The sequence below is a fragment of the Pelodiscus sinensis genome, chromosome 3 (assembly GCF_052426305.1).
Source record: "Pelodiscus sinensis isolate ZL-2025 chromosome 3, ASM5242630v1, whole genome shotgun sequence".
Taxonomy (NCBI): domain Eukaryota; kingdom Metazoa; phylum Chordata; order Testudines; family Trionychidae; genus Pelodiscus; species Pelodiscus sinensis.
Window position 1 is genome coordinate 185,212,620 of NC_143054.1, and position 27,393 is coordinate 185,240,012.

General features: G+C 40.8%; 1 long non-coding RNA gene across 1 annotated transcript in view; it reads left to right on the forward strand.

Annotated features, from left to right (window-relative positions):
* The window catches only part of LOC112544278 (uncharacterized), a 44,821-nt gene extending 18,371 nt beyond the window's left edge, over window positions 1-26,450 (forward strand). Inside the window, exons 2-3 of the long non-coding RNA XR_012903008.2 lie at window positions 10,349-10,484; window positions 25,576-26,450. This is a non-coding gene — a long non-coding RNA (uncharacterized LOC112544278). The remainder of the gene's footprint in view (window positions 1-10,348; window positions 10,485-25,575) is intronic.
* The last annotated feature ends 943 nt before the right edge of the window (window positions 26,451-27,393 follow it).

Sequence of the window (27,393 nt, forward strand, 5' to 3'; positions counted from 1 at the left end):
GAAACATTACTTTTGATGATCAAGTATGCAGTGTTTAAATAAGGTTAATCCTCATTTTGTATGCTAATAGGATATTTATAATCTCAACTACATATCCCATTTAGCTATTTTATTCTCTGTTGTTAAGAAAGTATTTTTATTCATGAAAGAGAATACCCCTACATTCACTGCAGATGCTATTTTAATTGGGCTCATGTGCATTGTGTGTAATTAGTCCACTTCTTTAATATTTCATCCATAATTATACGATGAGCAATGTGCTTAAATTTCATAAAGGCTTCCAGTTAATTTTTTTTTAAGAACAAATGAATTAATTGGTGCCCTTTCACAGATACCTTATGATTCTAACTTAAATCTAGCCCTGGCCAGCGGAGTCACATTTTCAAAATGGCTCCTGAATTTTGAATGCCTTGTGTGAGATACATTGAGTTTCACAACTGCTAAGTGCCCGCAGCACACTTTATTTTCAGCTGAAGTTGTTAGGGCTCAGCACATTTAAAAAATCAAGCCTAAGGCCTGGAGGTTCAAAGGGGCCCTGGGCTCCCAGCCTCCAACACTGCTACTGCAGTATGAAATAATGACTCCATGAAGCGTGAAGGGCTGGCTGCTTCTAGCCTTGCCCCTTTCACCCGAGGCCACGCCCCTTCTGGGAGAACACATCTGGGTCCCCCCACTCACATACCTTGCCCAGGGGCCTGCTCAGGCTATCAGCTCCCCTGTACTTTGGGCACCAAAATCAGTGGCTCTGTTAGCAAATGTTGTCTGTCTATAAAGGATGACTGAAACAAGTGCAAATGAAAACAAATGGGATGCTTCTTCCAGCTCACTGCCATCCAAATCATCCATGTGGCGCAGTTGTTTGAAAAGGGGCAACGATCTGGCATAGGGTGACACTGAAGGAACCCATGTACCACACAAAGATAACAGTATTGCCACCTTTAAAAAAGGTAGCACAGAATGTGGCGCAGTAGATAAATGTGCCATCATGCTGCCAATATAACAAGTAAAGACTTGCCCTGAAAAGAGAAACATGAGGGGTAACTTGATAACAGTTAAGTACTTTCATGGGTAACAAATTTAATTCATCTTCAGTTCTTCAGTCCAAAGATATCATGTGATCTAATGGTGGAAGGTGAAACTAATCAAATCAAGCCTAGGGTAATTAGCCATTGGAACAATTTACCAAGAGCCACCATTAGCAATGTATAAATAAAGTTTGGATGTTTTCCTCAAAAAATGTTTCCAGGAATTATTTTGGGGCAGTTGTGTGGCCTGAAATATACAGGAGGTGAGAGACTACATGAGCACCATGATCCCTTCTGGCCTTGGAATCAATGCCTCTGTGAAAATGCACAATTCCACCAGGTTTGTCTTGCAATTATTGACAAATCATAGTTGCTCAGGAGTCTAGGTTCCCTAGCCTGTATTGTTGTTACCTCCAGCTGAGGGCCAAGCCAAAATTTCTCCTGCTGAGTAAAAAGGCCATCTGGGCAGACACAGCAGTAAACAGGGCTGAGGCCACTCCTCTGAGCGCCCTTTGGATTAGGGGGCAATGCTTCTCCTCAAAGCACAAATTAGTGTGGGGTAGCTGGTCACCCACAGAAAACAGGCAGAGACCCCCTGCTCATCTCCCCACCCCAAAGACATACAGTGCTATTGTCCTGTTGAGGCCAGAGCACAGCAGAGAGGAGTCGAGTAGAGCGTGTGGTAGTGAAACTCTGCATCTGTTTCTGTCTGCCTCCTCCTGTTAGATAAGAAGGGAGCAGGATCATAGTGAACACATGCAGTGCAGAAAGGAGTAACTGCTCTTCCCTCCCCCTTGCAACTCATTCTATTAAAGGGCCAGCAGCGTTTTTCTTCAGCGACAGGCTCTTCCCTCAGGTGTGCGTGAGATTCCCCCTTTCTGTCAGGAAGGAGTGAAACCCTGCCTCTCTGCTAGGGGAAACCCAAGTCCCTTCCACTCTGGTTCAGACGTCAACTAGCTCCTCCACTCCTGATTTCTGATTTCTCGTGTCCATTTTACTTTTCGAAACAAATACTTCCACAGAATAATTTGTAGAACAACAATAGTGCCGGCACAACAGCATTTGTGAGGAACGCTATAATAATAAAGAGCTGTCCTTACTTTGAGGGATGCCTGTTCACTTGAGAAATCCCACTGAAGACTTTGGGCCTTTCACGGGCACTGGTGTAAAAAATAGGAATAACTCCATTGATGTCTATGGCATTACGTTGGCAAGAGGAGAGTCCCACACAATGGGAATACTCTGGTGGCAGAATTGGGTCCAAGACATTTGCCTAGGCATGCACAACAGAGGTTAATATTTCATTTTGTGTCGTACTGAAGACCTACCGGGCACCAGTATGCTATGCATTGTACTAGCAAAGAGAGGGTCCCTGCCCTGTGAGTGCAAGGCAAGAGACAACAGCTGGATAAGCAGACAGCAGGCACACAAGGAAACAAGGGAACAATACTGATCAGCCCAATAAGCAGTGATAGTGCTGAGAAAATAATTTCAAAGATCCTGTGAATGCTTATGGACCAAGATGAAATCATATCTGACAATGTCCTTTCAGTAGCTACATGGGTGTGGAAAAAGTCCTTAATGCCAGAACAAATTATCTTTACATACCTGTCTTAGCTTATGTCACTAAATCTACAGGATGTATTTGAAGGCGTCACAACACTACCCAATCCTGCCAGTGTCGTGAGTCAAGAATAGTCTGTCAAATTTCATTTTTAATTTCTCAGCAGCTGGAAGTTTGTGTCACAACCTGAACATTCTTTTAAAAAAAATCTTTCTTGGAAACCGGTTCCTTTCACTCAAGCAGCCAGATCCTGCTCATTTGTACTAGCAAAAATTCCATTGACTCTGTTGTGAAGTTATTCTCCATTTATGCCCATTCAATGTGGGTTTGTCTACACTGCAGTTCAACGCTTGTATATGGCCTTTGGCAGCTGACTTGGAATCCAGCCCAGGCACAAACATCTACACTACAGTTTTACAGCCCCATAGCTCAAGTCCTATGTGCCCAAATCCACTGACACAGGCCAGCTGTGATAGACACATCATGAGGTGTCTTAAGAAACACCCTTGAAAATTCTCCTTTTGGTGGGAGGTAACCCCAGATTATATCCTTCGACATGAGTTGCATCTTTACAGCACTCCTAATATCTCCAAATATAGTAGTGGAGGAAAAGGTGACCTGGCCAGAATGCCATTGTGCTCACTTTATCCATTGCTTCTGGGCTGACCTTATGAGGCCACAGAGATGTCTGAATAATATAAATTGGGCAAGGTGTCCAGAACCGATTCCCAGTTAGCCCCAGGGTAAATGAAGTCTGGGGAAGCCACCTTTCTCCTCTCCCTACTCCATGCCAAAGCACAGCTTAGCTGAAGCAGAGCCTCTGTACCAGAATATGGTCTAAAGTATTGACACACAGTCAGGAAAAGTGAAGGGGACATTTCTCTTGGATGTAGTTGGTTCATGGCTAAGAAAGTTTTTCCTTTTCACACTGCCGTTCCTTGCATCCCATACTCCTCCTCCACAAACAGAAAATGAATGCTTACAAGGGGTTTTGTGTACGTGGTCAACAATGCTGCAACCTTTAATCTCCCAAATGTTGGGATCCTATATTCTATATTTACCCTGCCATATTATTAGTCATACAATTCACGTAGTGAAGAATGACTTGCATGCAGGCCGCAAGAATGAAGGCTTTACCAGTTGGCTTTTTTTTTTTTTAAACCAGAACCCATTTTAGTAGGAAAGGGAAAACCAAAGGGAAATTATTGCTATTTTAGACAGCAGCATAAATTTTCTTCCTATTTTTAACCTAGCTTTTAATTTAATAAGTTTTATGACCCTTATATTAAGTACATATGTTTTACAAGACATTGTGTCCCTTGAGTCACCCTGAATTTGCTCTACTAGAGCAGCATTAAATGAATGAATACTGTGTTTCTGATTTCAGTTCACCCCTTATTTGATCTTTATATCATCAGTAAACCTGAACAGAAGTAGGGAGCAATGGCACAAAATGGTGCTCCAGAGCTGTGCTTGGGGGGTGTCTATTGTTCTTTAAGAAGGAAATTATAAATTGGTATTCTCGTAAATGAGTCTGTGCATAACCATCAGACTTCAGATATTATTTACAAGAAAAAAATAGAGAAACCAATAATTATCTTTGAAATTACTATATTGCTGAATTTAAAACACAAACAACTTTTGCAAAAAAAGTCATATGTTCATTTAAAAGAACCAGGGTCAAGAATTTTTAATAATTCTTATGATCCATTTTGGCTGGTGTTGTTCATTAGGAGCCTGGAATGGCCGCCTGTTTCCTTACTAAAAAGTTTCATCCATCAAGCACATACACTGGTATGTTATTATAGAGTCATTAACAAATGCAAAATGGTTTGTTTTCTTTTCTGAAAAGAAAAATGTTTAGTGCACATAAAAAGAGGGCCGACTCCTGCATTCCTTGTGCATGCAACATTCTCACTGAGGTCAATGGAAGTGGGGGCCACTGAAGGAATGCAGAATCATGCCCATAAAAATGTCCTGGGTGTTGCAAATGGAGTATATGAAAGTTCGAAAATTAATCATATTACTTTGAGCAGGTCCCTTTAAGATGCTAACCCCATAAGAATCATATTCTCTTGGGAAAAGAAAAATAGTGCAAAATTATTCCTGTTTGGATGAGTTTATGCTGTTTATTTAAGTAATGTGAAATGTACTGTTGCAACTTTGTCATATAGGTTTGCAGTAGTGGCAAAATATAAAGATTATAAAGGTGTATTTATTCCATGCTAGAAAACATGAGCTATTGATTTGCTGCATATCAACCTAAAGTACCTTTTTAATATAATACAATTAGCTTAGAAGGATGTTTTATAAATTGGGTGGTTTTAATTTAATTTGAGTACTGGCTCTTAGTGACTTGCCGAAGTTCAGTAAATACACAGAGTATAGTATAAGCACTTTATCTTTGTGTATTAGCTATGACATAAACATGGGGGGGAGTCAAATTTTATATACCAGAAACTGGGTTTGTTGCCAGACATTATAACTTTGCGTATTTAATCTAATTGATGTATGTTAAAATAGGAAACCAAATTCAATGAGCTGTTTGTTTCTTTTCTACAAATACACTTACATCAATAACTTCTGAGGACATGACCTTAAAATGTAACTAGATGTTTAAAAGAACCTCAAAGATCTGCATAAGACATTAATGTTTGTGTCAAAGGGCAATATACAGCCATGTATATATCCAGCTGTCTATATGTCGACGGCTATATTTTTATTGTTACAGGAAACCATCCAACATCCCAAACAGGAAAATTACCAGGTTTTTGGGGTGGGGAGAAGGGGCAATGGTCTCTTTTAAGACAGATGGTCTTTTTAGGTTAGAACATATTTTAACTCTATTTAGTAAACACTTTGTCACCTTGTATATGTTTTCTAAACGCTACCCCTTGTTTGGGAGCATAAAGCTGCTGATCAGTCACTAACAGTTGTGAATTATGGTGTGCCAGGTTGCACAGAGCTGGTTTGGATACAGCACTGGCATTAGGCTCCAAAACACAAGGAACAATTTTAGCCAGTCACAGGGAACTCTTGGTCACCTCCCAAGGGACAAATTGATGTCAAGTTCTGCTGTCTGTCAGGATTAAGTGCCTGTTTGCTTTTTCACTAACATGTGGTTTGAGAACAAAGCAGCTCAAATCTCCTCAATTCCTAACAAAGCATCTCAAATTGCTGAGTAAAATTCCTTAATCCTCCATCTTAATCTGAAAACACCAGCACCACATGGTAACACCGAGGTCTCTCTTTGTCCACAGTAGAGTACCATTAACAGAGATGTTTGGTTTTGAGCTCACTTATTCTTGAACAGAGTATTATCAGCACGGAACTTCCAGGTGCTTTGTTCTCAGACCTGCTCTGTCTTAATCATTTTTCTTCCTTATCTGCTCCTTTTTAAACAAGAAACCAAGTACAAAGCGTGGAGTGAATAAACTTGCATAGTTTTTCAGGACCTTGAACACGGGGGATGGTGGGAGACAAGGTGAACTTTTCAATCATAAACACACATAAGGTGGTATTAATCAGTCATTTGCATTATTTGTTGATTATATGCTTCAGTTGTAGGGCCAAAAAGGACAATGGCATTGAAATAGCAATACGCATTTCTCCCAGTGTAAGTAAGCAAATCGTATGTGGAGGGTAATATTAAACCTGAATGTCTGTTTCAAAACAACTTGCATGAAAAGGGTAATTGTATTATAGCCTGGCACCACTTCTGCACGATAAAGAAACCATAAACACCAAAGACTGTACATTTGCATACAGCATTTCCATGCTGAAACAAATCAAGAGCTCTGCATGTCCGCATTTTTTGTGACTCTAATTCGCCATCACGCTGGACTCAGCAAGGAAAGTTAAGAAAAGGTCAAAATCTCCATTTTTTTCTGTTGCAATTAAACGTAAGCCCATCATCTAAAAGTTTTTTGTTGCAGTGGCTTTAATTTTATTTACCGTTTTAGTCACCTCTATCTTATTTTTCATCAAGGGCATGTTGTAAAATGGGGGGAAAGGGACGAGAAAGAGATTGTATGGTGTTTATCTTGTTTCTCTTCTTCTGCTTTAATTTCCATCACTTGCCTTATCGATTAGTAGTGGGGACACCTGAAGTGAAAGCCTCCATCTGTCATTGGTGTGGACTGGACTCATGCCTGATGACCTCATGCTCTACGGTTTTCACTGCAGTGTTCCCCAGTTTAGAACGGCCATGTCGTTTGTTCCACTTGATAGCACAGCCCCACAGGGTGAAATCCTGGGCCTACTTAAGTCATTGGAAAGTTTGGATTGACTTCAGTGGAGCCAGGAATTTTACTCCAAGGGTGTGTCTAGACTACAGGGTTTTGTCGACAAAAGTGGACTTTTGTCGACAAAACTATACCTGTGTCCACACTGCCTTTGAGTTATGTCAACATAACGTCGACAAAACTCAGCAGTTTTGTCAACGTATGTAATCCTCATTCTACGAGGAATAACACCTTTTGTTGACAGAGTTCTGTCGATAGAAGGCATTATTGCATCTACACTGTCCTTTGCGTCCACACTGTTATGTTGACAAAACAGCTTGCTTTGTCAACAGAACTGGATGTAGTCTAGACGCTCTATGTCGACATAAGTTTTGTCGACAGATTCTGTCAACAAAACTTATGTCGACGTAAGCCTGTAGTCTAGACATACCCCAAGAGAGAATGAGGAAGTTGGGGAACAAAATTGACGGGAGCTGTAGTTTAAGATTCTGACACCTCTAGAGTGAAGGACATAGTAGGACAACCAGGTCAAATGTAGTACCATGGCATCCTTAAAAGTATGGCAAACCCTTTTGACGCTATGTAAGACACTCAGACTGAGAAGCCTTATAAAGAAGGACACTGTTTTAGCAGGACCTCGCTCGAACCACATTTTGAGACAACTGGCCCACTTGAATAGCTCTGCCATTTGGGAACACAAGCCTGGGAGGAAGGGCGAAGGTGGTGCACATATGGCTTATATTCAAATAGGGGTGAACAAAAATGTTCAGTCCATCAACCACTCATTAAAAACAAGGATCAGAACAAGATTATCCTAGAGCTCAAACAGGAAAAGTGAATCCATTCTGAAAGTGCAAGTGGAAACTAGAGATGGCCCAAACCTGGAGATGTTGGGGTTCAGCTTCAGGTTCACCTTGATTCTGTAAGTGTGCCCCCCCACCCCGGAAGTGGTGTTGGAACTATCTTTAGGGTGGGGGTACTGAGCTGTGTCCTCCCCTCCAAAAAAAACCTGTTTGCACCCCTCACTGCCCCAGGCTAAGTAACACCGAAGGTTGCAGATGGCATCTGATCTTGGAGAGTTGGCAGCCTAGCCACAGCTGAAGGCAGCTGCATAGCCCGGGGCCTGTGCCAGGATCCTGAGTAGCAGCACAGCCTCCAGGGCTGGTGGCCCGGACCCCACAGATAATGGGTTGCAGAGCCCACGGATACGGCAAGCGGTAGGACCCTTGGGGGGATCAAAGCTGGCAGGGCCAATGGGACCCCAGTGGGGCTGCCTAGAGGGTAGGACATGGAGCTGGTAGAGCTGTTAGCGAGGTCGGCCTTTGAGTGCAGGGAAACCAGGTAGAAAGTCTGCTGGTGCTGCAGCACCCACTGCACTCTTACTTCCCGTACCTATGCCCTCTCCCCCAGGTCCTTATACTAATCCACATAATTCAGATCTGTATCTGAGCTTCTCCCAAATTCTTCAGTGTTTAACTGCAGTGAGCAGGAGTGTAATCTCCAGGTTAAATTTGATACTTCTGGTATGTGGTCAAATCTTTTACATCTGGTCTTCTTATAGATGACGGTGTTCAGCTGTTCACAACTAGAGATTTTTCATTCTGTGCACATTCACAAATTGGATACAAGGTGGAATCTCACATTTTCATCAGAAAGCACAACTTCCTGGGTACTAATGGTGAACTTCTTAATTGTTGTTCATCCCACAATGGAAATGGGATGTTTTCACAGTGGACACAGCCTTTTTTTTTTACAGCAAAATTCTCCATTTAAGGCTTGTAAAGTTTTTCTGTTTGTTTCCACATACAAAAAAAAAAACAAAAAAAAACTTCTTCATACTTGCCTTGTGGTTTTTTTCCTAGTCCATGAAGAGAGAATTTATTATTTTCAAATGCTGTATTTGCATCCTTCTGACCAGACTGACCTGCGCTGCTGCTCTCATACTCAGATGTCAGGCATCAGCAAGAAATCAGAGAGAGGGTAACTTCTGGTGACCGTTCGATAGCTCACCATCCAATCAGATCCCAGCAGAGATTTAAATAGGACCTGACATGCAAAATAACTCAAAGTTATAATTAGTAAGAGTCAACTGGAGAACATAACTCCTTCATATATTTATATGAAGATCAGACTAGACAAGCAAGACAATCCAGACAGATGGATATGAGCATACACAAAAGTCATTTTCAGGTAATTCTTTGTTTTTTTATTTCATGTTGTTGATAGTGTGAATATCTGAGGAAGAAGAAAGAATGTTCCATAAGGCTGCGTGTCTCAAAGGATCATATAGCCAAAGGCTACAATGACAGAAGGATAAAGAAGTGTCCTGTCTGTAATGTTTGGAAAAGAAATGCATGGACAACCACCCTACAGCCCTGCAAATGTATTCTTCCAAGTCTTCCTCTTCTATCTGTTCAGGATGAAGTAACAGCTCTCATGGTATGGGAGTAAAGATCAAAGAGAGACAGAACGCCTTCTAAGCTATTCACAATTCCAAAATGCATCTGGCAGGCCATATAGGTTTTTAGGCCTTGCCCCATTCCTAACTTCATTGAACAACAAATATGAACTCCTGGCATCTGTCAGACTAAGTTTGGGCCCTTCTGTCACACAAAGAATGCTGGAGTTTTCTCCTGTTCAGATCAGAAAGGACAAATCCTGGGAAAATCAATCACTTGACTTAAATAACTAGAAGATTCTTCCAGTAAAAAAAGTGAGGAAGCATGTACAAGACAGCTTTGTTCCAGAGAAAACCACATAAGGGGAATTGTGGGATATACAGTCAGCTCTCTGACTATCCATGATGACAAGATAACTGTAAGCAATGCTACCTTTATAATAAAAAAGGAGAGAGAGAAATTCTGAAAGGAGATAGTCAAAGCTATGTCAGAACTAAAGCATGTTAACTACAGAGGGACATGACTGATCTCACAGTGAGCCTCACTAGGCCAAAGTTTTGAAAAAAGAAATTATGTTGGAATGGAATCTTATAGGAAACCTTTTAGCATTACTTCTATGGGCAGTCAGGCTATACATTTGACCTATGCGCTAATGGTAGCCTTTTATCAAATCACTCCTGAAGAAATGCTAAGAGAGTTAAAAGAGAACTTGGTAGAAAAAATCCCACTGTTAATTCACCAGTATGGAAAAAGACTCCCGGTTATGTAATATACACAAAAAGCAGGCCCATTCTTGACTGAAGTAGGGTATGCACCATTTTACCCAGTAAGCCTCTAACTTCCTGACTCTCCCATTCTTAAACGATTCTTAAACCTAGAGCTCATTTGTACCAGTGGAAATGAGGATAACTCCACTGAAGTCAACAGAGTTACACTGGTGTGAGATCAGCATTAGGCTCAGTGTCTATATTCCTTGACTCTGGAGTAAGAGAATGAGGAGAAAGATGATGCATCAATATCTGTATTTCATCTGCAAGGCATTGCTGGGGTGGCCATGAAGGGTCTGTTTTTCTGGCTTGGGCTCTGTCTCTGACCTCCAGCTATTTCTAACTATAGGCATGGAGGTACCAGATGTCCTTGAGAAGATATTACACCAGATTCTTGGCCCATGGAATCAGAAGTGCAGCTGCTCAAGAGCTTCAGTGCATTTTGCCATTGGGATGGCAACATTTCCAAACCACTTCTCAAGAGGGTGAGTGACTACACGAGTTGCATGGCCAAGAGATATCAGTCCCGGTAACAACTATAAAAGCTTTGCAGTTTTCAGTTTCTGGAATGCAGAACAAGTCCACCACTGGTTCTTCCCACTTCTGCCCCTGATTGAATGAATGAATGAATGAATGAATGAATGAATGAAAGGGCTGACATCCTGCCAACTGAAAAGCTCAGATATGTTCCATATTACTTTCTGCATGGTGAGAGAGCCTAGAGTCATCCTTACCCATATGCGGAATACACAATTGTTCAAGGCACCCACAAATTTGGGGCACCATTGGGTCTTAATGTCCCCCCATCTGCCTCTTCCTATCCCTGTTCTGTGGCCATGCTTCCTCCAGAGAGGATCTAGTTAACTTAAAAGTGAAAAATCCTGCCAGACCTATTAGCGGGACATCGAACCTGTGAAAGAGCCATTCAAGTGGCAATGAAGCCATTTAACAAGCATTTGCCAACCCCATCTATAGCCTGTCAGTTTATGAATTTACCATGTTACCATACAGGACCTTCGTTTAAAATTTGCTTTAAAAATAACATTAGTATGTTGCTGAAGATTATAAAATCACATCTCTAAAAAATCACACACATAGGGGCACCAGTTTAACAGTACTGTGTACAGCCCCACAAACCCTAAGGATGTCCCCAACAGAACCTTCTTTAAGGTGGTGACACCTAGTTTCCCTTACTCCCTCATCCTACCACAAAAGAGTTGTCTTTTCTTAAAACTATCTCCTGGTCATGTATTAAGACTCAAAAGTATTGTAGGGTCTCCCTAATGTTCTCAGTTCCAGGACACTCATGTGGTGCTTCTTTTCAGAAGGTAGTAGTCCAGAGAGGAACACTGCCACCTTTAACCCAATAAAAGGTATGAATTGTTAAGAAGACAGTCATCACATATAGAAATCCTAATGCCCTGCCTTAGCCCTTGATTGGTACTGTGTTTTCTTTCTAAGTGGGAAATAGCAAATTCTGGTTTTGATGGACCACTGGGCCTTACTAGAACATCATCAGGGAAGCTGTTCTGCTGACCCCATGAACAGTGCTCAGCAGCTCTCAGTCACCCTGCATAGGGCCCCTTTTTCGTTGTCTACTTTTTTTTTTTTTTTTTAGAACATGTGCACCATGGTATCAGAATCTCTGACTTGTACATGGCTAATATCACACCATATCCAAAACCTTTTGGGCAAAGACTAACTCTCAAAGTGTGGATATGAAATCAACTGATAATACACAAGCATGCACACAAACACACCTTTGTCAGCTGCAGCATTTTTATAGCCCTTTTGTGAATAATAAGCCAACGCTCAGTATCTGCTGCTTCATTCTATGGTATAACTTTCAATCATGCTAATTAAATTAATATGGCCTGTGCTAATGAAAACCACAAAATGCTATTTTTGTATCTACCAGAACATACATTTTAATAATACCAACTTGTCATGTTGATGTTCCTTTCTGCACCAGATATATGCAATGTAAATGTATCTAACAATCCTTTCATCATAACAAAGGAAATACTATATAGCACTCAAGTGAACACACACGCATTTATTTAAGCATCAAGCAAACTCAAGAATTAGTTCTTCATTCTAGATTCAACGAGCCTTCTACAATGTTTGTCCTTTCTATTTTCTCTCTTTCTCTTTTATTTTAAAGGATATTTTCATCTTTTTTTAGACCCTGTTTGATTAGCCATCCAGGAAATGTTTAAATTACAAAATCATAAGGTTTAAAAGATTTATAGATCAAATTATATTAACCTAATGCAATATGCCGGGCATACGGAAATTAGAAGTCTTTATATTATATTTTGATTATTAAATTGCTCCCTTTATACTATTTAGTTTGTTTGCAACAGTAAGCCATTTGCTGTCTGATGTCGGAACTCTTAGAGTAACCAAGCAAAAACAAATGACTTAGTCCTTGGTTCAAAGAAATAATGGGTTACTAGCATAATTAATTTTATGTTTAATTACTGTAGAATGAAACAATTCAACAATATCCAATCAATCCTTAGAATGACAGAACAGAAGGTCAGCAGTTGCTAAGTCAATTGTTTTGAAAGAGAAATTTATGTCAGGTTCTCTTTTATGTGCTGGAGAAAGAAATTGGATAAAAGTGGTCAAGCAAACATTAATTAATTGTATAAATGTAATCCTGTTGCCAGGCTAAATCACAAGCATTGGGCACAGTCCTTAAAATATTGGACATGCATCAGTTAAGAATTTCTAGTGATAGTTTCCTCTATTTAAACAAAATGGAAGCCCTAAAACTGAATGGCTACGTCTAGCCTGGCATGATTTTCCGCAAATGCTTTTAACTGAAAAGTTTTTCCATTAAAAGCATTTGTGGAAAAAAGCGTCTAGATTGGCACGGACGCTTTTCTGCAAAAGCACTTTTTGTGGAAAAGCGTCCGTGCCAATCTAGACGCGGTTTTGCGCAAGAAAGCCCCGATCGCCATTTTCGCCATCAGGGCTTTTTTGCGCAAAACAGTTTTTAGCTGTCTACAAAACATTTCCGGAAAAGGGCTTTTGCCTCAACGGGAACGTCAAAGCATTTGCGTAAGAAGCACTGATTTCGGACAGTAGAACATCAGTGCTTTTGCACAAAATCAAGTGGCCAGTATAGACAGTTGGCAAGTTTTTGCGCAAAAGCAGCCGCTAAGTTACTGATTAGCTCTTAGTGGGTGTAAACCCTCTGGTCGCATGTGACTGATGGGCTTAGAATTTCATGTGATTTGATTTGTCACTCTGGCCATGTCAGCCTCCTCTTCAAATCCCTCTGCTGGGTCCTCTTCTCTTCAGCTACAGTCTTGTCATCACCAGGCCTATGGCTCTACATGGTTCTAACATGCCTGCATGTCTGCTCTCATTTCCTTCTACTCTGCCTCTCTCTGCTCAACTGCATCCTTCTCCAGTTTTTATTTTTGTCCTTTTCCTCATGCCATAACTGCTTGGAATTGTTTCATGCACCAGAAAATCTTCCTCTCCACCCCTGTCCTTTAGAAGTTTGGGTACAATGATCTGTAGCTGATGCTGCCATCTCATATGCTTCCACCATCATCTGCAAGTCATGGAGACTCAAAGATGTAGGATCAGATGCTCAGTTGGGTCACCATTGATATCAACAGTACTACATCCATTTACACCTCTTACACTTCTTACCTACATGCCTCTAACTTCCATCCAAGACACATTACATGATCCATTGTCTACAGCCAAGTCCTAAGATACAACCAGATCTTTTCCAATCCCACAGACAGAGACAAACACCTACGAGATCTTTATCAAGTATTTTTAAAACTTAAAGACCCACCTAGAGAAGTATGGAAACAGATCAAGAGAACCAGATAAGTATCCAGAAGTTACCTACTTCAAGACCAATCCAACAAGGAAAATCACAGAACACCACTGATCATCATCTACAGCCCCCAGTTTAAACTCCAGTACATTATTAACAATCTACAATCTATTCTGGAAAACAATCCTCACTCTCACAGGCCTTCGCAGACAGGCTGATCCTCGCCTACAGATCATCACCCAGCCTGGAGCACATTTTTTCCAGCAGTCACAAGCCATTCCACAGATACACTTACCCAGGAACCCTGTTGCCAGCTCTCTCCACACATCTATACAAGGGTCATCATCACAAGATCTAACCACATCAGCCACAACATCAGAGGCTCATACACCTGCACATTCATTAATGTCAAATATGCCAGCAAGTGCCAGCAATGCCCCCTGCCATGTTTATTGGCCAAACCAGTCTCTGTGACAAAGTATAACTGGACACAAATCAGACATCAGCAATGGTAACGCCCATAAACTGGTAGGGGAACATTTTAACCTCCCTGGACATTCAATAATGGATTTAAAAGTAGCCATTCTTCTACAAAAGAATTGTATTGACCAATTACACAGATAGACATCTGAACTGATGTTCATTTACAAGTTCAACATTATCAGCTTAGTGATAGAAATGTAGCCGTGTTAGTCTGGTGTAGCTGAAACAAAAAACAGGACTATGTAGCACTTTAAAGACTAACAAGATGGTTTATTAGGTGATGAGCTTTCATGGCCCAGACCCACTTCCTCAGATCAAATAGTGGAAGAAAATTGGCACAACCATATATACCAAAGGATACAATCAAAAAATGAACACATATGAAAAGGACAAATCAAATTTCAGAACAGAAGGGGCGGGGGGGGGGGGAGGTAAATGTCTGTGAGCTAATGATATTAGAGGTGATAATTGGGGAAGCTATCTTTGTAATGAGTAAGATAATTAATGTCTATCAGCTTAGGCTAGAATAAAGATCTTAACTGATTAACATACTACAAAGACAATTTCCCTGACTTTGATATTCACATTTCCATATCACATGCTATGAATGAGACACATCCAGCCTAACTTAATTAGCTTAATTAACACTGGCCCTACAATTGACAGGTAACTTCTTTTGCTGATATATTCCCTGGATTCTGTAATTTTTACTTCAACTCATCTGATTAAATGGATTTTACCCACAAAAGTTTATGACCTAATAAAAGTCTTTGGGTACACCTACACTGCACAGTTATTTCGAAATAAGCTATTCCAGAATAGTTATTCCAAAATAGCTTACTTTAAAATAGCACATTTACACTGCAGGGAAGCCTCAAAATTACTCTGAGGCAGGCTTCCCTAATGTAGACGTGCTATCTTGATTTAAAGCCCCAGGAGGCACTGGGGAGGAATAACTTAGAATGGCCCTGGCGAAGGGCTATTTCGAAATAGCAGCAGTGGAGCATCTACACATGCCTTATTTTGAAATAGCTATTTTGGAATAGGTGTTATTCCTTGTGGAATGAGGTTTACAGAAGTCGGAATACGCCATCCATTATTTCAAATTTATTTCAAAATAACAGAATTGCTGTGTGGACACTCACATTGTAATTTTGAAATAACGCTAGTTATCTCGAAATAATGGTGTAGCGTAGAGGCACCCATTGTCTCTAAGGGCATGTCTACACTAAGAAATTATTTCAAAATAACTTATTTTGAAATAATAACTCCTGAAATAACTATTTTGAAATATCATGTCCACACTAGAGAGAAGCCTCAAAATTAGTCTGAGGCTAGCTCCCTTAATGTGGACATGCTACCTGGACTTAGAGTCCCAAGAAGCACTGGGGAGTAATTACTTTGACTCTGGGGAGTAGTTCTTTCAAAATAGTAGCAGTGGAGCATCCACACTACCGCTATTTCAAAATGACTATTTGAAAAAAGTGTTATTTCTCCTGGAAAGCAGGAGTTAGTATTTCAAAATAACCAGCCCCTTATTTTGAAGTAATGGGCTTGGTCCTGTGGACACTCCGTTTGTTATTTTGAATAACTCCCAGGGCTAAGGTGCCACAGGACTGCCCATTTACACCTGTTAGACAACTAATTTCATTAGACCAGCTTGCTCCCTTGAACTCCTGGTGTCACACCAGAATACATTCATCTTATACCTTGACCTTTTTCCCACTGCCACAGATATAGTCCATTATTATTAACAATTTAGAAGCCCATTAAATCTTAGGTTTCATTTAGACCTTTCCCTCAGGATGTCTATATAGAACAGGTCCATCACTGTGTATCTATATACTAAGAGCCTCATCCATAGCTCATTTAAATAAGTCTTTCGCTGACATTCATAGGCTTTGGCTCGAACTAATGCTTAATTTGCAATGAAGGAGGTTCCGGGGATCAAACAAATAGGTGGCTGGGCTCAAGCAATGTTTTGACTTTCATAACAGATGTGGCTAGCCCAGAGGAGACAGGACTATGAACATCCAAGAGATAAGCCCTGGAGAAAATTAAGCACGGGATCAAACCCTAAGTGAAAGGAGACATGGAGGCTGAGGGTACGGCTAGACTGCGAGGGTTTTCAGGAAGCCTCGGGTATCCCGAAAAAACTCTGCCGCATCTAGGGAATGTGTTTGCTCTTCCGTTTTCTTTGTGGAAAGCAAATGTGCTCTTTCAGAAGCCCCTGTATTCCTTGTTCCATGATGAAGAAGGGGGCTTTCGAAAGAGGGATTTTTTCCAAAATTTGATCCAGTCTACATGGGCCAAATTTTGGAAAAGCCTCTTCCGACAAAAGTATCGGAAAAAGATACACAAAATGTGGAGCTCATTTTGCATATCTTTTTCTGATAGATCCAAGATATGCAAAATGCAGAGTGTATTTTGCGTATATTTTTCCAATAGATCCTCACAGTCTAGACATACCCTGAATAAGACAGACTGTGAGAATCTCCGTAGCCTCTCTGACTCACCTCTTTCAGACTGATCAGGGGATTTCTCTACCTTTAAAAGTGAAAGCCAGTAGCATTTTCATTCCACAGATTGCTTCACAGAGAAGAGTTCCTGGGCCACCGCCCCTCCCAATCCTCTGCTAGTTCTCAGTCTTTCATTCTGTCAGGTTTGAAGGACACTGGGGTTAGGTCCACACTACAGCTTTTTTATTTTATTTTTTTCGAAAAAGCTACAAAAAATGCTCTCCGCATTTTGCATAGCTTTTTCCGATTTTTTTTCAGAAAAGGATTTTCTGAAATGTGTCCTGTCTACACTGGGCCAAATTTCTGAAAATCCCCCTCTTTTGGAATATCCCTTCTTCCTCATGGAATGAGGAAGACAGGGCTTCCGAAAGAGAGCATTTGTACTTCCGCAAAAAACAGTTTCTCCAGTATCCCAGAAAACCCCCGCAGTGTAGACGTACCTTGGGAGTCCATGGTGTCAAGTATGGGTTCTCTTGGCCAGGCCCCGCGCTCATAGCCGAGATCTACCTCAGCAACCTCACCATATCACATGGATGGCAACAAGGCTTATCTACCAATGAAATGGAGCTTGTCAGAGTCCAGCACTCAATACCATATATGGGCACCACACCGCACCCAGACCACACCCATGCCGCTCCCAGAGCACAAACAATACCAAATATGGCAATAGGCAATAACATAAAACCCCCTGAGCCCTAAGCTCAGGGAGGACTCCCGAATATTGGAAGACAGAATCTGAGTCTGGCTTAGGACTGATCACCCAAAGGCCGCCTCCCACCCACCGAATCTAAAAAGGGGTGTATGAATCTCAAGCATGCTCCTATTCCTTGTATGTCTTTGTGCTGTTGTCATTGCTGAGTTCGTAAGTATTTAATTTACCCTCACTGTTTTAGTGGTTTAAAAGAGACAGTATAGAAAATATATTGCTCAGTTGTAACTTTTACCTTTGCTATTGTCAGTCTTAAATAAACAGTTTTTGAAATGTGTATATATTTGACTTAGCTGTAACTTAGGTAGAGTTTTAAAAATTGTTGTGGTTCAATTGCTTGTGGCAAATATTGGGTAATTGCTCATTTTAAGTTGTTCAGTTTAATAAATCATTCCATCTTTGTTAAAACTTCTTGTCTTGCCATCATTCGGTATTTTCACTGGGTATTTGCCCGTAAGCCTCTGGCATTCCTGCCATTTTACCGAACTGAGAACCAACACATGGCACCTTTTCTGGATTGCGTTTGGATATAGATGTGAAAGGGCCAATCAGGTATAGATAGAAGGCTCTGTCCTAAGGGATGAGCCATGTCTCCTGGAGCTCTGGGCTCAGAAGTCTTCTCTGGGCCTTTGACTAGTTATTCAGGGCAGACAGAGGGTCTGCTGTAATCTGCTGGCAAGTGGTTAATATGTCCGCTGGTACTGACTTGCCAGTCACAAAACTTGCAGTCTATCACGTAAACTAAACTGGTGTGATGTGTTGATTTTGAAGTACATATGCAAGCCCATAGGCCTAAATTGTTCAGGATGACATCGCCATTTTGGTCACATGCCAGCTGGATAACCAGTCCCTGGAAGGGTGAACATCCAGTGGTATCAAGTTATGCCATCCCCTCTCCGTATGTCGCAGAGGACTAGTATGTCCCTGCACAGCACCAGTTCACAGATGGCTCTCACCCAGTACGGTAGGATGGGCTCAACACAGAAAGGCTCGATGAAAGGTAATTTTTTCAGTCACTTTGCACTGACGTGCCTGACCTGCACTCTTTGCAGATAGGCTTGACCCTTCTAGACTTTAGACCAGGTCCTTCACAGGAAACCAGAATGTCTTTACCTTTGAATATTTTTTTAAGTGTAGCTTATAGGTAGACTCAGTGAACTGTTACAAGAGGGCAATATATACAATACTTGATCCATAGAATGGACATTGTCATTGACACCTATTGTAGTACAAAGTAAACAAAGTTACCACAAAAGTTGCCATACTTGAGCAGTACTTCATTTTCAAATATTAATAAATCAGCCAGTTTAAAGGTTTCTAGAACACAAAAGCCTAGCACAGGGAAGAGGATTTCAATGGCTATACAATTTCCCTTCTGAATTTTAGAAATGCTAAAATTCCCCATGGGCTAAATTCATCTCTGCGTTCTGTATAAAATTTAACTTCACACAAAAGTCAAATGACTTGAAAACAATTGTTTGAAAACTGTTCCCTTATGCTGTGATTTTTTTTACTTTTGTGCCATATTTGAGCCTGGAATGGATTTGCTAGAATTACTAATCTTTCAAATAAAGGGGTTACATTGGAAATATTGATGTAACATCAACTACAACAAAAGAAATAGCATGGGAAGATGGAAATGCATACTCTCACAATACTATAACAAACAACTGAAATTTTCATACTGTGTTTTGATTAAAATTAACTGTTGGCTAAAAATCAGATTAATTCATAAAGAGCAAACCCACATTGCCCCGGGAAAGCTTGGATTTCCACCAAAATATTTTATTGGTTTCCACTAATGTTATATATAGAATTAGAAAAGTTACCTGATGTTCCAGGTCCTTAACTCAAATAAGTTTTGTTTTTCTTCATTTAAATCATTACCCTGGGGTGGGGTTGGGGATGAGGGGGTTCAGTATGCAGGCTGCCCTGGGGAGAGAGGACAATCCAGGCCCTCTCTCACCACAGCAACTTGGAGCCAGGTGAGAAGCACTTGTCCATGACCACTGCAGTTGCAGCGGGCACAGCTGAGGGAGGGTGCATGTCTCCCATTTGGGGGATAGATAGACACAGACACAAACACAGACACAAACAAAACCTCTGAAATCTATAGTAGATAGCTGTCCCTTTCTCCACCTCTTGCCCCAGCTGGCCCAATGGAGTTATAGCTGCCCCCGTACCTCTCTTTGGCCCCTTGCTGCCCACCTATAGTCATTATACAGTATAACGGTCCCTGCTAGCAGACCCCTCCCTTCCCATTTTAAGAAAAACAAAGGCATTCCAGACATATCCCATTGTCCTGGCACAACTAAATCTTTACTGTGCTTTACGTTATAAGGGGAAGCTAAAGACCAAATTTGGTGGTGCTTGCTCTTACCATTTAGGAGGACCTCTTGGACAAGGGACTCACAGATGGATGGACACACAGACAGATAGAACACACAAACCCTCTCAAAAATATAACAGATATGGTTGTGATTTTCAAAGAAACCAAGAATATCCTTGGAATCTGAGAACCTAACTCCCTGACATGAGGCCTGTGTGAGAATAATGGGCTTTTATTTTATTTTATTTTATTTTATTTTATTTTATTTTATTTTATTTTATTAACTGGCAATTGCAAAATATTACCAAAAATGTTTTGGATAGGCCCCAAACCAATTTTTGTTTAAATTTTTGAGTTACTTGAATATATACATACATTTTAGATTTTAAAAGCATTTTGTTTTCCCTGCGACAAAACATTTTATTTCAGTTTCAACGCCTTTTCAATTAATTTAAAAAGAAACGTCAAACCTGCAGTTATTTTGAACCAAAAAAAATTAAATATTTTGTTCCAAAAATGAAATTACTATGAGAAGTTTGGGAATTGGGAGATATTTTTCTTTTACATGAACAGTCCAGGGAAACCAACATGAATTTGCTTAACTTTCTGGTGTCTCCAAGTCCACAGTTTTCACTGAAATTTGGCCAAAGCAGTTCCACCTTTGACTCCTACAAATGTAAAAACAACTACAAAACTGTAAAATGTCAGTCTTAGTTTAAACTTGTTATTATGTGGTCTATTTCTGGGATTGTTTGATTTTTCTGCAAAGTATTTTGTTTCTAGTTAATTACCATGACCTTCCCATAAAACCAAACAGTTGCTCTTGATCAATCAGCTATTTGTTTTACAAACTAGACAAATATTTCACATACTATCAATTCAATTCCTCTCCAGTTTAGCGCCAATGCAGAATGTAATATGAGGCTTCCTGTAAGAGAAAGCAAAATCATGGTCACTCCCAATGTTCGAATAAAAGATCAAAGTTGTTTCTTCAATCTCAGAAATATCGTCAGCACTTTTAATGAAAACAGCATAGTATCCAGTGTAAAGTATGTGCCAAACATGAAGGAAAAAATGGATACCACCAATATTGCCTATGAAACTCTATTTCTTTTTGAATCCCTTTATTTTCTTTAAACACTTCCAGTTTCAGGAATCTCTTGTCTCATGTTGTAGCCAAAGACCATGTTTCCTACTTTAGCATTTTCAACCATTTTTTTAAAAACCCCAATTCTCACTGAAGTCAACAAGGGTTGAGGCAGCCTGGTACCTCACAGGATCAGCCCCCGGAAATACCAGTATGAGAACTAATGTGACATGCTTCTGTTTGTCACATGTCAAACACAAAGTGAGGGTTCTGCCAGCTTCCCATCAAGATATGTTAGTCTGTTCTGATGTTGAGTTTAATCCTACAAAGGAATTGGACTGCTCAGATCTCTAGACCAGATGGGAATCTTAGTTCATTATTCAGACTGTCTAGTAGTGGCCTCCTATTAAAGCTGCTGGTGGTCCAATAGACTTCTCCTGTCCTGCTCCTCCATCCAAAACAACCTACTTTGATTCTCTCAACCTCTTCAGCTCATCCCCTTTTTTAGAAAAAGCTTAGGTGGCAAAATCTCTTTCCCTCCTTGCCTATTAATCTGTCCCTTCTGCGCTGCAGTTTTACCACTGTAAAGCATCTGGGGACATGTTAGTATGAAAGGCACTCATTTCATTAAAAAGTTTCAGGCATCACAATGACTTCCTATTGCATGTGACCTTGAAAAGTGTCACAGTTCAAATTGCGAGCATTCAGCTTTCTGCCTTCCCCAAGAAAGCCCCCAGTGTAATTTAAGTCAAACTGAGGGCCTACACACCATTCCGCTGGCCCAAAATCTCCATCACCCAGAACATTTTCTTCTACCCTCGTCCCTGCCCATTTCAATGGGCCTTACACTGAGGAGGGAAATGTATTGAAGTAATTTCAACCACACACAATTTTATACCATGAGATGATCCCTCCAGCTAGGGAACTCCTCACCTATTCCCTTAGGACAACTTTAAGTGGTGCAGAAAAAAGGCAACTCAGCCTGGGCAGGGGATCTGTCCCTGAGTTTTTCCCCCTTAAATATTGTTCACCAGAATTACCTGATAAAACTCAACCCCATTCCTTGTTGGTAAACACCAGGGCTACGTCTACACTGGCATGATTTTCTGAAAATGCTTTTAACGGAAAAGTTTTCCGTTAAAAGCATTTTTGGAAAAGCACGTCTAGATTGGCAAGATGCTTTTCCGCAAAAGCACTTTTTGCGGAAAAGCGTCCGTGGCCAATCTAGACGCGGTTTTCCGCAAAAAAGCCCCGATTGCCATTTTCGCGATTGGGGCTTTTTTGCAGAAAACAGTACTGTGCTGTCTACACTGGCCCTTTTGCGCAAAAGTCTTTTGGAAAAAGACTTTTGCCCGAACAGGAGTAGCATAGTATTTCCGGAAAAGCACTGACAATCTTACATGAGATCGTCAGTACTTTTCCGGAAATTCAAGTGGCCATTGTAGATAGCTGGCAAGTTTTTCCGGAAAAGCAAATGATTTTGTGGAAAAACTTGCCATTCTAGACATAGCCCAGGACTAAATCTTTGTGCCTAAAACATTAAAAGTAAGATTTACATATTTTGTAGCTCACAGCTGCTCTACTAAGCTCTTGGGAATGCAAACATGAGGCCAGCTCCTCAGCTCATGGTGTAAATGGTCATAGCTCCATTGAAACCAATGCACTTATGCCTAATACCAACCAAGAATCTAGCCAATTTATCTATGAGTGTGTACTTCATAAGTTCTTTCCCTTAAAATGCAAAAATATCTCTGAGCTGGCCCCTCAAAGGGATTTCAAAGGTCAGCGAGTAGATGTGCCTTTAATATCTCCCTCACTTTCTACTCTTACATAGTTTAAAAACATATATATATAAACAAATTAGAAGTGTCTTACAATCTGTGTGTCGTTTTCCCCCCTCCTTTTCCCTTTAACCCATGACAATCATTTATTTTAAAGTGTGTCTCTCACAGATTGCACTACCACACTTCAGGGAGAAGGACAGACCAGCCTGCCTTGCTTTAAGTTTATGAACTGACAGCCCATTTTCAGTGACAAAAGCAAATGTAACCTAGGCCAACTTTAAAGCAATGATTGTCAGCTCACATGTTTGATATGTCACATGGAGTACACTTCATTAAGGACTGAATTACTTCACGTGTAACATGAGCTAAATTAAAGTCACGTCAAGCTGCATAAATCACCAATTTAAATGTGTCACTAAGAGCACTGAAATAGGCATTGTCGCCCTTTGCCCTAAAATAACCCAAAAATCTGGGCTTCATTTGTGTAAGTTGTACCTATGACAGCTATAAGGTTGTTTTCTTTTCTAAATCGCAGTTTTATTCTCAAAAGGATGCTGGACTTTTAAGGAAAAGCAATGGCCCAATCATACCGCTAATCCAGCAATGTATTTCATGGTGCTGTGGATTCGGAACTAAAATACCAAACATGCTGAATATCATTTACACTGTCATAAGAGTCCTTCATTATAGTGACGGAAAGCTACGGCTTTGTCTAAAAGCCACCTGGTTTTAAGCTATAGAAAGTCATTCACTAAGCTCCAGAGGTCCCAGGTTCGGTTTTGCCTGTCAATGTTTCAGAAATACCGCAGTCTGCATGCCTAAGGCTACATCGACATTAGAGCCCCGTTTGATGTTCTGAGATCAGAACAATCCACCAGTGGTCAGTTTAGCGGGTCTAGTTAAGACCTGCCAAATCAACTGCAGATCATTCTCTCATTAGCACTGTTACTGTATCCTTGATAGTAAGACTACGATAAGTTGACGGGAGAGTTTCTCTGGTGCAGACCCCACAGTGACTCGACCTAAGGTACATCTACTCCAGCTATTTTATTCATATAGCTGAAGTTGCATAGCTTAAGTCAACTTTCTGCTGTATGTAGCCTAAGAGAGGAGAGGGTAAGGAAAGTCTAAGGAACATTTTATTTGAAGTCACTGGGCCAAATTCTTTTCTTACATATGTCACACAACTTGATTCAAGTCAATGGGGTATCATAGGGTTCAGTCAGGACAGAATTTGAGCAACTGGCTTTCCTGCTGGGAAGCATTCCTCGTAACAAGTGTAGAGAGAGGGCAATAGCTACAGGAAAAGGAAACAGTTGATAAGAAAATACTCATTGGTGCATCCGCTCCAAGAAATTCAAGGCACAGTTCTCCCTCTCTCAGCAGCTTTATCCCAGGGTCATTACTTCCAATATAGAATCATAGAATCATAGCGCTGGAAGAGACCAAAGCAGGACCAGCCCCAAATTACTCATCTCAGCCAGGACTTTGTCAAGCCTAGACTTAAAAACCTCTAGGGATGGAGATTCCACCACCTCCCTAGGTAACCCATTCCAGTGCTTCACCACCCTCCTAGTGAAATAGTTTTTCCTAATATCCAACCTAGACCTCCCCCACTGTAACTTGAGACCATTGCTCTTTATTCTGCCATCCGTCACTACTGAGAACAGCCTCTCTCCATCCTCTTTGGAACCTCCTTTGAGGAAGTTGAAGGCTGCTATCAAATCCCCCCTCACTCTTCTCTTCTGCAGACTAAATAAGCCCAAATCCCTCAGCCTCTTCTCAGAGGTCATGTGCTCCATCCCCCTAATCATTTTGGTTTTCCTCCGCTGGACCATCTTCAATGCGTCCACATCCTTTTTGTAGTATGGGGCCCAGAACTGGACGCAATACTCCAGATGTGGCCTCATTAGTGCCAAATAAAGGGGAATAGTCACTTTTCTAGATCTGCTGGCAATGCTCCTCCTGATGTACCTTGATATGTCATTAGCCTACTTAACTACAAGGGCACACTGTTGACTCATATCCAGCTTCTCATTCACTGTAATCCCCCGAACTGCTACTTAGCCATTCAGTCCCCAGCCTGTAACAATGCTTGGGATTCTTCCGTCCCAAGTGCAGGACTCGGCACTTGTCCTTGTTGAACCTCATCATATTTCTTTTGGCTCAATCCTCTAATCTGTCTAGGTCACTCGGGACCCTATCCCTGCCCTCCAACATATCTACCTTCCCCCCTAGCTTAGAGTCATCTGCAAACTTGCTGAGGGTGCAATCCATCCCCTCATCCAGGTCATTTATGAAGATGTTGAATAAAACCGACTTTAGAACCAATCCTTGGGGCATTCCACTTGAAACCAACCAGACATCAAGCTAGTCACTACCCATTGGGCCTGAAAATCTAGCCAGCTTTCTATCCACCTTACAGTCCATTTATCCAATCCATATTTCCTTAACTTGCTGGCAAGAATATTGTGGCAAGACCGTATCAGGAGCTTTGCTAATACATTCTAGTACGAAAGCAGAATTGGGCCATCTAAGTCCATTTTGAAATCTTAACGAAGACTGATGTCTGGTCAAAATATTTATTTATATCCACAAAAGTTCAATAAGATAGTGTAGTTTTAAGCAATGAATATAGGCCTGATTCTTCACAGTTGTAAATCTGGTAGAGCTATACTGCAATCGAAAGAGTATCATGCATGTAAAACTGACTTAAGCTAATGAAGAATTGGTCTCTACATTCCTTCCCCATATCTATTCCATCTGCTTGCATGTTGGATTACTATCATTCTTTGGAATAAGAAAGTAAATCAGAATTGTCTGTTTTTAACTGGATCCTTCATGTGTTTCCTTTTAGATGTGGGCATGAAGTGAAACGATGGAGAAGGTTTTTCCTCTGCTATCTGTCATTGGGAGGTCTGTCTCCGCTCTGGAGAACATCATCATGACAGAAAAGGAAAAGCAAGATATTCCAGGAGGGAAGAGCAGATCTCTACCTGCTAAACAAAAGAGAGAAAAAAACCTGAAACTAAAGAGATGAGAAGAAGATTTAAAGATCACTTATTTGTCCTCCTAATGCAGATTCTTTTTAGCATAGCTCATTATTTTCTGGGGCTATGTCTACACTACAGAGAAGATAAAAGCTGCTGCTGTCAATCTTCCAGGGTTCGAATTAGTGGGTCTAGTGAAAACACGCTAATTCAAACTAAAAGGGTCACTCCTGTCAATGCCAGGAATCCTGCTTCCACGAGGAGTAAGGAAAGTCGAAGGGAGAGTGTTCTCCCTTTGACTTCCTGCAGTGTGGACAGTCAAAAATACAGTTAAGGTACTTTGACTTCAGTTACCAATTAACATAGCTCAAGTTGTGTATCTTAATTTGACCTTATCCTGTAGTGTAGACATACCCAGTGATACCTATTTTTCTTGGCTATGGTTCTCATCATTTGCTCTTTCTTCCTTGCCTTTGCGGTTTGATGTTCATTCTCCACCCACCAGCAGCTCATGTCAGCATTAAACAAGAGACTCCTATTACACTTGGTCTCTTGCATCACCTCTGGAAACTGACATGCATTTCTTCTGTTTGTGTGAGTGTGAAAACATTTCCCAGATCAGCTTGTTAAAATCGTGTGTTCTGTATTACAGATTGTGTTCCTGTAATTGAATGTATTCATTTTGGAGGCTAAAAATCTCTTTTGAGGCAATTGCAATAAAATGTAAAAATCTTAAAACAAAGTTACTTTATTCCTTTGGCACTAAATTACCTGGTTAGAGCTGGAAGCTTTAAAATGGATTCAAATTAAGGACTTCATAGGGGACAGGTGGATTGCACAACAGCAGTCCATCCACCCACTGTCAATTGCAGCATCAGGGCCTAAAAATTTGGAAATACCCAGTATTTGAGGCAATGGACATCATTCTGCCACTGTAATGGTAACTCACTGTGCTAAGCAGGAGGAAAATATAGACTTGGCTTTCCTACTGGGCCACATTCCTCATAGTAAGTGTAGAGATTGAAAAATCTATAAACCTTGGTTTCATGCCTTAATTTTACATGCCTGATGGTTCTTAGCATTCCTGTGCCATCTGTTGATATAATAAGCTATAAAAATGTATAGATAACAACTTGCAGATATTACCTAATTAACGTTCAAGACTGATAAGTGACTTGCCCAATGCCCTGTAGTAGATAACTCTATGGCTGCGAGAAACGTGTCCAACTCTACAGATGTCAATGGCATTGAGAGCATTAGCTTTTTAATATTTGACTTGAGTGGAAGTAAGCCAATTTACAGTAGGGCATCCCATAGCAGAGACAGGACTAAGAGTCTTCTTACTCATAAATCATTTGACAAAGGTGGCTTGTCTACAACTCTCCCACTCTTTTCCTGTGAAAACTCAGCCCAGCGCTAGAAAAGTAAAATCAAAACACAAGGGGTTATAGGATCCCACCGTTCTTAAGCACCATTTGCATGCTTGATTGTGCTTATTTTGCCAGTGCCACACACCTCAGCATTAAAAACATACTGTTACTCACTCAGAGATAATGCTATGTACATGAGCTAGAATTTTGGTGCTGCTGATGTAGGCAAACACCTCTGATCCGGACATCATCTGGAAACACACCTCATTCAGTCCAGAACTTATAAATCTGGGCTTCAATGAACTTTGCCTTCCC